The 15,115-nt window shown below is 34.9% G+C and overlaps 1 pseudogene; it reads right to left on the bottom strand.

Annotated features, from left to right (window-relative positions):
* The window catches only part of LOC100475968, a 45,875-nt pseudogene extending 44,216 nt beyond the window's left edge, over positions 1-1,659 (bottom strand).
* Between the last annotated feature and the right edge of the window lie 13,456 nt (positions 1,660-15,115).

Consider the following 15,115-nt stretch of genomic DNA (forward strand, 5'->3'; position numbering starts at 1 on the left):
AATTATGAATGAATCCATTATAAAATGCAATTATTTTTCTCTGTGTCTATAAAATGTTTAAAACAAAATATAAGTTCACATTTTGGAACTGTGCTTTTAACTGAATGAAGAAAGATATAACATTATAAAATCCAAATGAATAGTGAAGCATTTCAGTAATACCAAATCCTACAAAGTCCTAAAAATTAATTTCAAGAAAATATTTTTCATATTAAAAAAATTCTATGGCCACAGTATTCACCTATAGGAATAATTAGAGAAAATTTAATTAAAGCAAATATCAAAAACTTCTTGCAAAAGTTTCAAGTGAAAGTAAATATATTGACTTCTGGGCCGTGAATACCATTATATATGAAACAAAGTACAAACTCGCTAACTCTCACACTTATATGTTCTAAACATTCCTGTTCATTGGTTACCTTCTTTCTTATTAGCTGATGGACTCAGTCCATAACTCACAGATTAAATACAAGCTGTTAGCTCTCTCAATTCCCACTCTCAAATTTACAAACTTCTCTATGTCTGTATCCCCTCCTTACCCCTCTCCTGGTTTTCAATAGAGACAGTATCCCTTCTACAATTTAATGAAAATTCCTCTACCTTATATGAAGCTTTACTTTATTTATTTCCTCTTAGTCCTTCAGTACTTTCAAGAGTTTTTTCTCTGAATTTTTTCCATCAAAGAGATAAACACCTTTAAGTATGCCCACCTAAAGAACATATAGGATAGGCGTATGGATAGACAAATTGTGGAACATCCAGACAATGGAATATCCTTCAGTGATCAAAAGATATGAGTTTCCAAACAATGAAAAGATACAGAGGAATCTTAAATGTATATTACCAAGTAAAGAAGCCAATCTGAAATGTGTATCTACTGTTGTTCCCAACTATATGAGATTGTAAAAAAAAGAAAAATATTGAAACAGTAAAAAAATCAGTAAAAAGATCCCTTGCCAGGGACAGGGAGTGAGTGAAAAGAAGAAAAAATAGAATACAGAGGAATTCTAGGAGAGTGAAACTAGTCTGTACGATATTGTAATGGTGTATATGCAATATTATACATTTATCAAAACCCATAGAATTATACAGTACAAAGAATAAGCCCTAATTTAAACTATGCACTTCAGTTAATAATAATGTATCAATATCTGCTCATCAATGATAATAAACATATTACACTAATCCAAGAATAGGAGAAATTATGTTGGGGGGATAGTGAGGTTATGGGAGTTCTTTTAAAAGACACATTTATTCAGTGTTATGATCATACTATTGCATTTAGCAATCAACAGCATGGATGCAAAAAAATTTCTACATGAAAACCCTTTGTTGGAATGCTTTACACTTTCCACCGAATAGAAACTAAAATAAACTTGTTATACAATTAGTCACAAATAAAGTGAGTTTTTTGCCTATACGTTGTCTAAAACATGTCTTCTTTGTAACAGCCAGGCCCTGCCACCACTGTGCTTGGCCGAGTTCACAAATCTGTTATAATCTGTAGTTTCCCTATCACTTCTCTGTTTCTCCTCTCTTGCTAACCTTTGTTTCCTGGCAGTAATTAAATCCTTCTGTCACTGCCAAAGCTACTGCTGCTGCTGGAACCGCCATAACCACCTTGGTTTCATTGTTTGGCAAAGTATTGGCTTCCACCATCATAGGGCCAGAGCTTCTGCCTCCAAACTTCCCTCTGTTAGTGGATCCAAAATTTGAAGATTGATTGTTTTAATTGCCATAATCATTATAGCTCTGCCACCCCCAGAGTTGCTCCCTTCATTACCAAATCCATTATAACCATCTCCATTGCCACCATACCCACCACCACCTCGACTGCCACCAAATCTAGTTTGCCCACTGACATTTTGTCTCTAAATCCACATTTTCTACTAACTTTTCAACTACCTTTGTCTGACTTCTAATCCTATATATTATTCATGGAAAGAACTGTCTCTAAGGTAATCAATCACTGCATTTCTCTAAATCCCGTGGATAGTTTAATTCTCATTTTACTTGAACTAGCGACAGAATTTGGCAATATGGTAATAATTTTCCTTATTTTTCCTTCTTTAAATACATGTGTGTGTGTGTGTGTGTTTGTGAGAAGAGAGAGAGAGAGAGACTGAGAGAGGAATATCACACTGCCTTGTTTTTCTGTGAACATCTTTGGCCACTCCCCGGTAAATTTCTTTTTAAGCTCATCATCTTCCTCCTCTCTGCAAATTACTGTATTTCTGCATTACTCAGTTGAAACCCTTCTTTGTGTTTATTCTAAAATTTCTCCCTTGAAAATAAAATGCTTTCCTTGTTATTTATGGGCTCTCTGTATTGCAGTTTTCTCATCTGAGTTTCTGGTCAATGACATGATTGACAAATCTACTTGCATGTTTCAAAGTTACTTTAAATCAAAGTACACACTAAATTTATGTTCTCCTTCAAAACTGAATCCTGTCTTAGAAAATATCATCTCTTTTAATCACTTGAAAAAATGAAACAACAAAAGTTCATTCTGATAACAACTTTCCATCTTGATCCACATCCAAGGGTTTTAGTTTCAAGTAATAGAAAAATGTAAAACCAAGGAGTCAATATATTGACATCTTTAACATAATAGTTTGGCGGTTGGATGGAATACAGACATAATTTTTTTATAGCACTAGCTGTGTTTCTTGGTGAATCTCTTTTCACCACCCTTATCTGTATCTAAGCTTCAATCTAAGGCTGCAAAAACACTGAGCCATACACAGCAGTGTATGTTTCATTATTCAGAGCTAGGGCAGAAGGAAAATAATTCTTCTGACAACTCTAACATAAAAGCTTTATTTTCTTCTGTTATGAAGATTATTGGGTCACTTGAACAACCTTAAGCCGTAAGCATGAGGCAGAGGGTAGTATTGGTTCTCCTAAACTAATCAAGGGTCTATCCTTGCAGTTATAACTGGGTTAATCATATTCAAGCAAATGGGGTAGAGTTTGAAGGATTATTTTAAAAAGGCAATAGCAAACTTCAGAATCTATCATTTGTCCACTTAATATTCATATATACCCTCTTTCTCATACAGAAAGCTTCAAAAATAGACATGTTTAAATTCATCATATTCAAACCATTTTCAAAGGGAGACAAATCACTGTTTATTCCAGTTGCTATGTTAAGCTCTGGTTCTAGAAACTCTGCTGTATCAGCTCTCATTTCAATTGTTTATTGTCAGTGCTCTTCATATTCCAGTAATTGATAAGATAATTACTTCTAACACACATGATGTATACTGAAAAAGAAAGAACAGAATATGTGCAAGGAACCACCTCAGTTAATGTGCTGCTCTTTGAATTAGTCACTGGAGTGGGATGCTGAGATGTTTAATGTGGGTGAATTGGCAGTAGTAGGAATTGAAACATTAGCCTAATAATGAAGACTAGGAAAATAAAGAACAAATTGTAAAAGTTCTAAATGATAAAACTAAGAATTAAGAATTTGAGAGCCAAAAATATTAAATAGGCCACGATGATGTCACTTTTGATAATTCCGAGTACCCTGTGCTAGTGTAAAGAAGATGAAGTCATGAAGCTATTTAGTCAAGTGAAACTTAATATTAAGCAATGAGATTTGTTCAAAAAAATATGAAAAAAGTTAATAACCACATGGATGTAGGATAATGAGAAAGGTGACAGAATCAAGCACATACTGTATGTTTTGTGATGTTAGTGATTTTTTGTTTTTTGTTTTTGCATGGGAATCTTATTTGCATTTGCAGTCAATAATTCAATCTTATTTTAAATCCATGTTCTGCTATCCTTGCAAAATGAGATGGGAAAAGTATATATATATATATTTTTCCTATTGTCTAGATGAACTTGTGCAAAGCAGATGTTTTCCTCTTAAATGTTTGGAGGAATTTATAAATGAAGCTCATTTGAGACTGGAGTTTTCTTTGTGAAAAGGTATAAAGTTATGAATCCCAGTTTATTAATAGGTGGAGGATTATTCAGATTTCCTATTTTTTCTTGATTATTTTAAAAAGTTTTTTTTATTTATTTATTTTAGAGACAAGAGAGGGAGAACATAAGCGGGAGTAGCAGAGGGAGAGGGACAAGCGGACTCTGCCCTGAGTGCAGAGCCCCCACGGGGCTCAATCCCATGACACTGAGATCATGACCTGAACCAAAATCAAGAGTAAGACCCTTAACCAACTGAGCCACTCAGGCACCCCTAATTATATTGAGTTTTTAAGAAAATTGTTTCTATATACAAATTTAAAATTTTCTAATTTTTAAAAGCTTTTTATATTTGTAATATATAGAAGATGATAGATGATAAATAGATAGATGATAGATAGATAGATAGATAGATAGATAGATAGATAGATAGATAGATAGATTTTTTATTCCTGGCAGAAAAAAATATATTTTATTTTCAGTTTTATTAATACAATAAATTTTATTTTTATTTAACATTTTTGTTTTTAAAGATTGTTTTCTGGGGCACCTGGGTGGCTTAGTCATTAAGCATCTGCCTTCGGCTCTGGGCGTGATCCCAGGGTCCTGGGATCGAGCCCCACATCAGGCTTCTCTGCTGGGAGCCTGCTTCTTCCTCTCCCACTCCCTGCCTGTGTTCCCTCTCTCACTGGCTGTCTCTCTGTCAAATAAATAAATAAAATCTTAAAAAAAAAAAAAGATTGTTTTCTGATCTCATGTTTATTGTAATTTCCCTCTGTTTCTCTTAGAATTATATTGCTCTGTATTTTCTAGTTTAGTGTACTACTATATTAGTTTCCTGTGGCTGTTATAACAAATTCGGTGACTTAAAACAATAAAAATTTATTCTCTCATACTTCTGGATGCCAGAAATCTAAAATTAAAGTGTTGAAAAGGCTGTGCTACCGGGAAAGTCTCTTAGGGAGATTCTAGGGTTTGTCTTTTCCAGCTTCTGATGGCTCCAGACATTCCTTACCTGAGAAGGCAACCCTCCAGTCTCTTCCTCTATAGTCACACTGCTTCCCCCTCTTCTGTCTGTCATCTCTCCTGTGGCTCTCTTACAGGGGAACTTGGTAGATGACTAAGGGCCCGAGAGAATATACAGATGTTCTCATCTCAAGATCCTTAACTTAATCACATCTATAAAGGTCCTTATTTGAAATAAGGAAACAGTTCCAGGTTCTGGAAATTAGGATGTTGACATACCCTTTTGAGGGCTACCATTCAACTCGCTTCACTTTGGTGGTTAAAGGCTTAAATCACAGAGTTTCTGTCATGCACTTAAATGCTATAAATTTCCCATTGAAGACAGATTTTGCAGGATCCCACAAGTTATGATCATTTTACTTGCATTATTTGATTTAAAATATTATTAGATTCAAAATGTTTTGTGATTTCTTTATTGAAACATGGCATGTAACATATTTAGAACTGTTTTGCTTAATACTTTTGTATCATGTTTTTGGTATTGAGTTTTAGGTTCTTTTCACTGTGGTTAATAAATATTTGCAGCATGGTTTTGATCTTCAAAATAAATGTATATTTGCCCAGAATTTGGTCGATTAAAAGTTTCCATGTTTCCTTGAAAATAATTCAATTGTTGGGGGGATATGGTTCTATGTGTGTGACTTTTGTCAAGTTCCTTAATCTTGATATTCAAATATTATCATTTTTGAGTTTTTGTCTGACTTTTTATTCTATGGAGTAAGTGCATTGATATCTCCAATTATGATTCAATATGTTTCAATTTCAACTTTAGCCAATTGTCACTTTATTATATATTTTGAAGTTATTAGCTGCATTAAAATTTAGGATTTTTATAACTTTTCAAATTGAACTTTTAATCATAACTAAATGTTCCTTTTTTATATCATATAATATTTCTTGCTGCAGGTCTATTTTGACTCATAATAATACGGTGTCATCAACTTAAATGTTCACATATGCTTCGATGGCAAATTATACGCAGGGTATCAGGCTAATTTCTTGGTTGTTTTCTTCAACCCTTTCAAACTTAGGTCTCTTTGGCAAACCAGAAGTTCAGTTTTTATCTTCTCATTCCAATGAAAGGGCCAAAAATCTCAGGATTCTCTTTCATCCTCAGTTTCCATTCCCTGCACTGTTAATTCATACATGGCCTGAATGAAATGGCGGTGGGAAGTGTGTGACCCTTGTCATAATGCCATCCTTTTCTCTGAGGTATTGGTCACTCAAGTTTAGTTTGCCTTGGTTGTGCTCTGAAGCCTTCAAAAAGTTCATTTGTGCATTTTATCCAATGTTTATAATTGAATTCTGTAGGAGGCTTTAACTCTGACATAGCTAGAAGCTATGGTGTTTTACGTAGGGGGTTGGAGGTAAGCGGGCAATAGGAGAACAGGCATGAGTTGTTTGATTCCCATGCATTTCAAATCATGCCCTGAGGTGATCTGTTCTTTAACATGGACACAGCTTTTTGCAATCAAAGTTCTAATACTTCTTCCAAATTCTTGATTCAACTCACAGCTATTCCTCTGTGTTAGTTGCGGTGAAAGGAGACACACACATAAATCTATGGCTTATAGAAGAATAGAAGTTCATTTCTCTCTAAAGGAATGGTTCAAATGAAAATGTTCTAGGGCTAGTTTAGCAGGTCTTTCATTATAAACATGCTGTTATTTCAATCTCTGTGTTCACAGTGGCTGTTGTGGTTTTCACCTTCCACCAGCACTGGATAAGATATATAGAAAGGGTGACAGAGGCACATTCCTATTTAGAAATGACCACTGAGTGGGATACTGGTACAAGAATTTGGACAGAGCCACAACATGCTGCATAAGTCAAGATAAAACCTCAGAGTTCTACTATCAAAGAAGGAAATAGATATGACTATATAGCTAGCCATTCCTGCCATCTTTCTTTGCTTTCCCAGGCATGAACATGATGTTTCTGTGGCATGGATGTTTATTTTTTAAAATTTGTTTAAATTTTTAATTTTATTTTAAATTTTACTTTAATTTTTAATATGTGTGTATGTATGTGTATATGTATGTATGTGTTGTTTTAGTTTCAGAGGTAGAGTTCAGTGATTCATCGGTTGCATGTAACACCCAGTACTCATTACATCAAGTCCCCTTCTTAATGCCCATCACCCAATTACCCCATCCCTCCACCTACCCCCTCCAGCAACTGTCCTTTTGTTTCCTATAGTTAAGAGTCTCTGATGGTTTGTCTCCATGGATGTTCAATGCCAAACACAAAACTCAAAGCTCTGGTCTTTTGTAAGGGGTCTTTCCACTTCCACTCCTGCAAAGTAGTTTTCTACCAAATGCATACTAGTGCTAGGTGACACTCTTCCCTTGAGGACGCGCTCATAGAAAATTATACTGTCTAAAGTGCATTCTCCACAGCCAGTGTATTGCTTATTATACCATACTCACAAAGACATAGAGTTTATTTTTTTAATATAGGCTTTCAGTTCAGTTTCTTCTAAGTTCTGCAACATATTTCATTCTCTCTTTGGCTGACATTTACTATATCAAATTCCAGTTTTGTGAGGTAGTGTTTAAGTGCAATTCTGGAAGTTTACGGTAGGTATCATACTTTTAATTCATTGTATGTAATACTTTATCAATATCAGAACTGTTAATATCTGGATACTCTAAGTCCATATGGCAATGCCATCCCTTTTATATAATTTAATTATCTTTCTTTGTCAATCAGCCTGACTGCAGTTTCTAGTACTGGTAATATCTGTTTCAAGGCACAATGGAAATAGAAATACAGAATATAATTCTTCTTTAATCATTTTTAAAATTTATTTTATATTATTTTAAATGAAACGTTATTGGGGTTAGTCATGATAACCATTTGGAAGTAACTCATATGACTGAGTGACTCTGTAACACATTCAGAAGAGCTTGTCATTCTGCAAATCAATTACCACCATTGTATTTTTCCCAAGGATCATTCCTGATGGACTAACTTTCTTTGAAAATGTAGAGATGTGGTTGCCTAAACATTTCAAGTTTGAATATTATATCTTTCTTAAGAAGATAACATATGATAAATGAGGTTTTGACCAACTCAANGAAGATAACATATGATAAATGAGGTTTTGACCAACTCAAGCGCACTCACACTAGGATAGCTGTTGTGGATTGTTTGTTTAAACTGTGTTTTTCTGGGGTGCCTGGCTGGCGCAGTCCTTAAGCGTCTGCCTTTGGCTTAGGGCGTGATCCTGGCATTCTGGGATCGAGCCCCACATCAGGCTTNAGCGCACTCACACTAGGATAGCTGTTGTGGATTGTTTGTTTAAACTGTGTTTTTCTGGGGTGCCTGGCTGGCACAGTCCTTAAGCGTCTGCCTTTGGCTTAGGGCGTGATCCTGGCATTCTGGGATCGAGCCCCACATCAGGCTTCTCTGCCAGGAGCCTGCTTCTTCCTCTCCCAATCCCCCTGCTTGTGTTCCCTCTCTCGCTGGCTGTCTCTCTCTGTCAAATAAATAAATAAAATCTTTAAAAAAAATTAGAAAAAATAATAAAATAAACTGTGCTTTTCTGTCCAGCCCATATACATTGTCCAAGAACAAGATATTTTGCAGGAAAGAGATATTTTATAAATAGTTCTTGAATGGGAGAATGAATAAAATCAATTAGTAATATAAAGAGGAAACTGAAGAATAATGAATTCCCATTTTTCTGTGTCATGTATGAGTTGACATTTGAAAATTCACATGGGGCTATCTGAAAAGTATGAGGTAATTGATGTCTAGAATTCCAGAAATGGGTCACAATCTTCTACACTGAATAATCTATATAAATATATATATATATGGAATACATTTTTAATAAATGTTGAAAAAAAATCCCAGATCACAATATTCCATTAAAAAGGTTAAATTTAATTGTGTGTGTTATAGATCTTATCTCTCTATTTCCCCAACTGACAAGGAAAATGTAATTATTTTTGAAACATGATAATATGCTAAAAATGTGTGACCTTTCCACATTAAGCAATAAAGCTCACTCCAGGGTGTTCTGTTGGAGCATAATATTAATATAACTAAACTACACTGATTTTTTATTAAATAGGCTAACATACCAATTGCCAATGGCATATCCTGTGAAGTGTTTTTTAAGGACCACCAAGTACCAAATGCAGAAGAATTGCTTAATATTTAAGAAAATTTATTTTTCTACCATTGTGTTTACCTATATATATGATACTTGTCAAGACATTCTTATTTAAAATACTCATTTTAGTGTATAATATAAAATTTCCCATGCAAAATACAATCTTATTTTCATATATTTGGAAAATCACGTGCTCTTTTTCCATTGGGTAATTACTAATACATTAATATTACATAAATAGGAGAAAAAAATTCTATACTAAAAATGTTGAAAGACTTTAAAAATTGTGAATTAATACTTTCAACTTTATTTTTTCTTGTGTTATAGAGATGCTCAGAAAGCAGAAGTCACTTAAATGGGCTAATTCCAAAATTGTTTAAACATCCATCATCAACACAATTTAATGTTTAATGAATTCTTGCCAGATTCATGAGTTAGTATTTTTCACTAGATAGAATTTTTGCCTGAATTTATTAGTTGTAGATTGCATTTAATTGTTTTTTTATTTTTATTTGTTTATTTGAGAGAGAGTGCACACACACACACACACACACATATGCACAAGTGGGGGGAGGGGTAGAAGGAGAGGGAGAAGCTCACTCCCTGCTGGCAGGGGACCTCGACATGAGGCTTGATCCTTGTTCTGGGATCATGAACTGAGCTCAAGTCTTCCACTTAACTGACTGAGCCACACAGGCACCTCTATGATTCTTAACAAAATATTTATATTTCATTGACAAACCAAAGCAGCACTGCATGTGCCCCAAGTTGTAAAATGTCAAACACATTTTAGTAAAAGTGTAAGAACTATTTATTGAGGATTTACATAAATTAGCTCATGTAATTCTCTCAAAAGCCCCATAAGGCAGAATAATTAGTTAAAATAATGTGCTTCTATAACAGATAAGACGCCAAATATCAGTGGCTTACTTAACACAATAGAATTTAATCTTATTCATGTGAAGTCTAAATGAGGACTCAACTCCATCCAATCCATTCGGGAAACCAGGCTGATGAAAGTTCTTTCCACTTTAACACAATACTATTGTGGGCATCGATATCCAGTCAGCAGATGGGGAGGTGAAAGAATCGCATTTGGGAAGTTATGATAGGCCAGACTCTGTTCTCAAACCACTGGTTCTAACTCTGTCTTAGGGTAATGCCTCAGAAAACAGTGAGCCTTATGAGTATTGGGAAAATGGTCTGTTTTCTGTGCTACCAGTCTCTATCCCAGTTTGCCCTTCTATTCATCAAATACCAATTTCAACCTTTTTTTTTTTTCTGCACATGGAATATGGTCATTCTTTCTCTGATGAAGATTCGAGGTGTTTCCAGCAAGTGTTCACATCCAACTAGATGGAGCTATGATGCTAGAATACATGAACTAAGAAGACGAGTAATTTGCTGTCGGCTTATACGATACACAAGGTAGAGTAGGAGCAAGATCATTGCAATTAACTTCCCCATTTTGAAAATGAAATATGGAGATACTCCAGGGCAATGGTGAAGTTGTGTCAACTGGAATTGAAAAGATCCTTGTTTATAACCTAATTTTGCTCTCTGGAAAAAATTCCTTCATCTGTTGTCTCTTGGAGCCCCTTGCTTAGCTTTCTGGGACATCCTTTGTCCTTTCCTCCGAGGCCACATAAAGTGAATATTGAGGCAGAAGGTTGCCTCTGGTATGGAAGGCTTCCACAGATAGCCTCCTACACATGCAAGTTCGTGAACTTGAGTTCTGTCAAAAATGTGTATGGTCAAAATATATCTTAGTTCCAGTTGCTAGTTTTACTGGCATTATAATTCCCTTGAAAGAGTAGCATGCTTCTAATTTATATGATTCTAGACAGTAGCTTGTGCTGGTAACCATACTAGAATTCTGTACTAGACAAAATTTCAAAATATAATTCATTTCCTTGCCTTTGCATTCTATTCTCTTCTTTCCCAAACAAATGACAGCTACATTGAGGCAATCAGACTTGTGTGGAAAAAAAAAAAAAAAAAAAAACCAACTCTGAGTCATATTTTTGTCACCAGGATGATTCTTAATTAGCTGCTTGTACATGATTTTTTTTCGATTTTTTTTCCCTTTGAGGTGCAAAAAGAGCCAATTTATCTAGCTATTGAGGCTGCACGTCAGCTAGCAGTTTCCACTGCAATAGGTAAAGTTATTGTGTCACTTACAGGCAAGAGTAATGAAGTACAAGCTAAGGGTTATGTGACGCATCTTGTGTGAAACAGCTAGTAGTTTTGAAGCTAAGATTTAAATACAGCTGCTAATTTGCTTTCTGATTTTATGTATTTGCCTATTCGGGATATTCACATAAATGGAATCATACAATATGTGGCCTTTTGTGACTGATTTTCTTTTTTTTTTAATTTTTTTTTATTGTATTGTGTTAGTCACAAGGGGGTGGGGAGAAAGCTGGTGACCGCTGAAAGGGTATGGAGTTTCTTTTTGGGGTGATGAAATATTTTGGAATTAGTGGTGATGGTTTAAAATTTTGGGGATATATTAAAAGCCATGGAATCGTATGCTTTAAATGTGTGCATTATGTTGTATGTTAATTATATCTCAATTAAAAAGCCAATAAATGTAATCTACCATTAAAAATAAATAAATAAATAAATAAATACAGTTGTTTTCCTAAAGACAGCATTCTCTTTTTATACTGTCTCTCATATCCTTTATCCTCTGCCCATAACACTTCCCATAGCACTGTCAGGGCTCAAATACCCATCTATATGGCATAGAAGTGGAATAGACTTTCTCACATGCCCCCATCATCCTCATCAATCCTTATTATCATTTTCTTCAGATCTACTCTCTCCTCTATATTTCAGTGAATCACTGAAATTTTTATGCTCATATTCTCAGTGAAATGAATATCTGGAAGTGTCTGATGTTAACATTTCATCTTTACCCACAGACAAGTCCAAATTTTTCTTAGACTGCCAGAACAGCTCCTGTTACATATGCAGATCTCCAAACATGTGACAAATTTGCATTTTTGCAGTGGTATTGAATTTATATTTTAAGATCCATGCACATATGTTAAGTCTAGGGATATATATACGCATATTCGTGTGACCACATCATATGATTTTTCTTAGCAATTTGCATTAGAGTGGAAAAATATTTTGAGTGGCATAATGTGATATATTTATTGTGTGTTTTCTCTTAAAAACATTGCCTTTATTTAAACTTTATCAATTTTTTTTGTACTCATGCCTGTCAATTAGCAGATGCTCAGAAATATTTAAAATGAACATGTGAAGACCCAGCACTGAAGATCCTAAAGCAGTAGGTCTGGGAAAGATCCTTTCTTTTTCTCTCTCTCTTTTTTGAATTCAGGAGTGCATTTTGAAGTTTTGGGCAGAATATCACTGCTTTCTTTTTTTTTTTTTTTAAGATTTTATTTATTTATTTGACAGAGAGACAGCCAGTGAGAGAGGGAACACAAGCAGGGGGAGTGGGAGAGGAAGAACCAGGCTCATAGCAGAGGAGCCTGATGTGGGGCTCGATCCCATAACGCCGGGATCACGCCCTGAGCCGAAGGCAGACGCTTAACCGCTGTGCCACCCAGGCGCCCCTATCACTGCTTTCTTTAACAATCTGTGGCGGGTGGAATAATGGTCCCCCATAATGATGATGTCTTAGTTCTTTGAACCTGTGAATATGTTATCTTGACATGCCAAAAGGGATTTGGTAGATGTGATTAAGATTAAGATTAAAATTGAGGGGCACCTGGGTGGCACAGCGGTTAAGCGTCTGCCTTCGGCTCAGGGCGTGATCCCGGCGTTATGGAATTGAGCCCCACATCAGGGCTCCTCTGCTGTGAGCCTGCTTCTTCCTCTCCCACTCCCCCTGCTTGTGTTCTCTCTCTCACTGGCTGTCTCTATCTCTGTCGAATAAACAAATAAAAAAAAATCTTTAAAAAAAAAAAAGATTAAGATTAAAATTGAGATGGGAAAATTATCTTAGATTATTCCGGTGGTCATAAGCTAATCACATGAATTCTAAAAGACAAAGAATCAATCCTAGCTGTGGTGGAGGGAGCTGTAGTCATAGCAGTGGTCATAGAGAGCTATGGAAGGAAATCATCAAGATTTATTAATATATTAATCACTGGCTTTGAAGATAATAGAAGGAGCCAAGAGCCAATGAATGTCATGACCTCAAGAAGCTAGAAAAACCAAACAAGTGGATTCTCCTTTAAAGCATCCAAAAAGGAAGGAAGCCTTACACATTCATTGATTTTATCCCAGTAAGACCTATGTTAGACTACTAACCTGAAGAACTGTAAGATATTAAATCTTTGTTGTTTTAAGCCACTAAATTTGTGGTAATTTGTAACTGCAGTAATAGAAAACTAATATGCTGTCTTTATAATTAATATATAACTTCATTTTAATACCTGACTTTATCCTATTTATTTTTAGTTGAATCTCTTTGTATTATAAAAAAAACCCACGATGTTAACATCCATTTTACTTTATAAAGCATGAAATTTCAGTGTTTTACGTAATCCTGAGTGGTGAGCAGGTTTTCTTATCACTCCAAAATTGGCAACTAGGATACACAGCTGAAAATAGAGGATATGCTTCCTATTTTAATACTCAAGAAAGTCACAAATAATATTTGTGGTATCTGAAGAAGGGACACTACTGCCTCTCCCTACTACTTGGCTTGTAGTGAACTGCAGAAACTAACCTAATTAGAAACTAATTCTAATTTTGGGACAGCACGTTGAAAGGAAGTACCTTAGTAATTGAGACAGCTCCCTTTAAGTCAGAGGAATTTTGTGTTTCTTTTCTGATGGCAGGAGAATTGTTACTTGGCTGCATCGGTTGGATAGTGTGGGGCGAACTGTGTAGAAACCATATTTTTCACCAGATATATCTATATCCTTAGCATGGGGCTTGGTCTAAAGAAGGTTTGAAATAAATAGGTCATGAGTCCATGCTCTAATGTAATGTGAAAGGCAAAATAAAAACTAGAAACAATATACATTGATCTAATGCAAACAGAGGACATAGGCTTTATAGCCCTAAATACAGATTACAAAGCTTTCACTAAAATAAGGCACATTTCTATGTAAAACTTTTTTTTAAGTCCATATCTCATGCATGAGTATGCAGAAAAAAGCTAATTGCCCAGAAAGACAAGAAGGTCATATTCAGATCTAATAATTACATAGACATGACTGAATTAACTGATAATGAGAATGAAGATAAACACGGACTTCTATTACTGTGTGAAAAATGGTTTAAAATTCATTTTTTTACCACAGTCACACTTTGAGAAATGTCATATTTATCATCAAATGAACTTTTTAAGAAACAAAAATATCTATGGTTATATAAATATTTTGCTAAATGATTTCATGCTTGGGTAACTTTTTTCTATTTAAAATTCATTACTTTGTACACTTAAATGGCAAGAGATATATTATCTGAAAACTAACAGTCATTTAAAATTGGTTATTTTCTAAAGTCAATATATGATACAAGGCAATTAAAATGAAATAGAACACATAGAGTAGCTCAAAATCGAATTACTTATGTATGGCTTAGAATAATGACAAAAGTTATTAGCTAATGGCTTTTCTAATAATGCACTATAATTTGATATAAGAATAAGGCCTGTACATAAATATATGATGATGACTCATTAAAAAATAGTGTTGGGGCACTGCACTCTTTGCAATCTGCTTAAGATTCCCTCTCCCTCTTCCCCTTGCCCCTTCTCTCTCCTCTGTCTCTCTAAAATAAATAAATAAATATTAAAAATAGTGTCAAACCCTCAGTTACTTAAGAAAATAAGCATATATTGGGAAAACATTCAGGGAGGTCAACTAGATGGCTCTGCTAACCTGGGTGGAATTGATCAAATCTGAGAATTGGCTATCTGACAATCTAACATGGTGATGGCTCAGATAATTGGGGTAACTCGATTCTGTTCCATGTATCTCTCTTCCCCCTTGATGGAATAACTAGTATACTTTGAGAATGCCCATCTCACAGCAATTGCAG

The sequence above is a fragment of the Ailuropoda melanoleuca genome, chromosome 3, assembly GCF_002007445.2.
Source record: "Ailuropoda melanoleuca isolate Jingjing chromosome 3, ASM200744v2, whole genome shotgun sequence".
NCBI classification, from domain to species: Eukaryota; Metazoa; Chordata; class Mammalia; order Carnivora; family Ursidae; genus Ailuropoda; species Ailuropoda melanoleuca.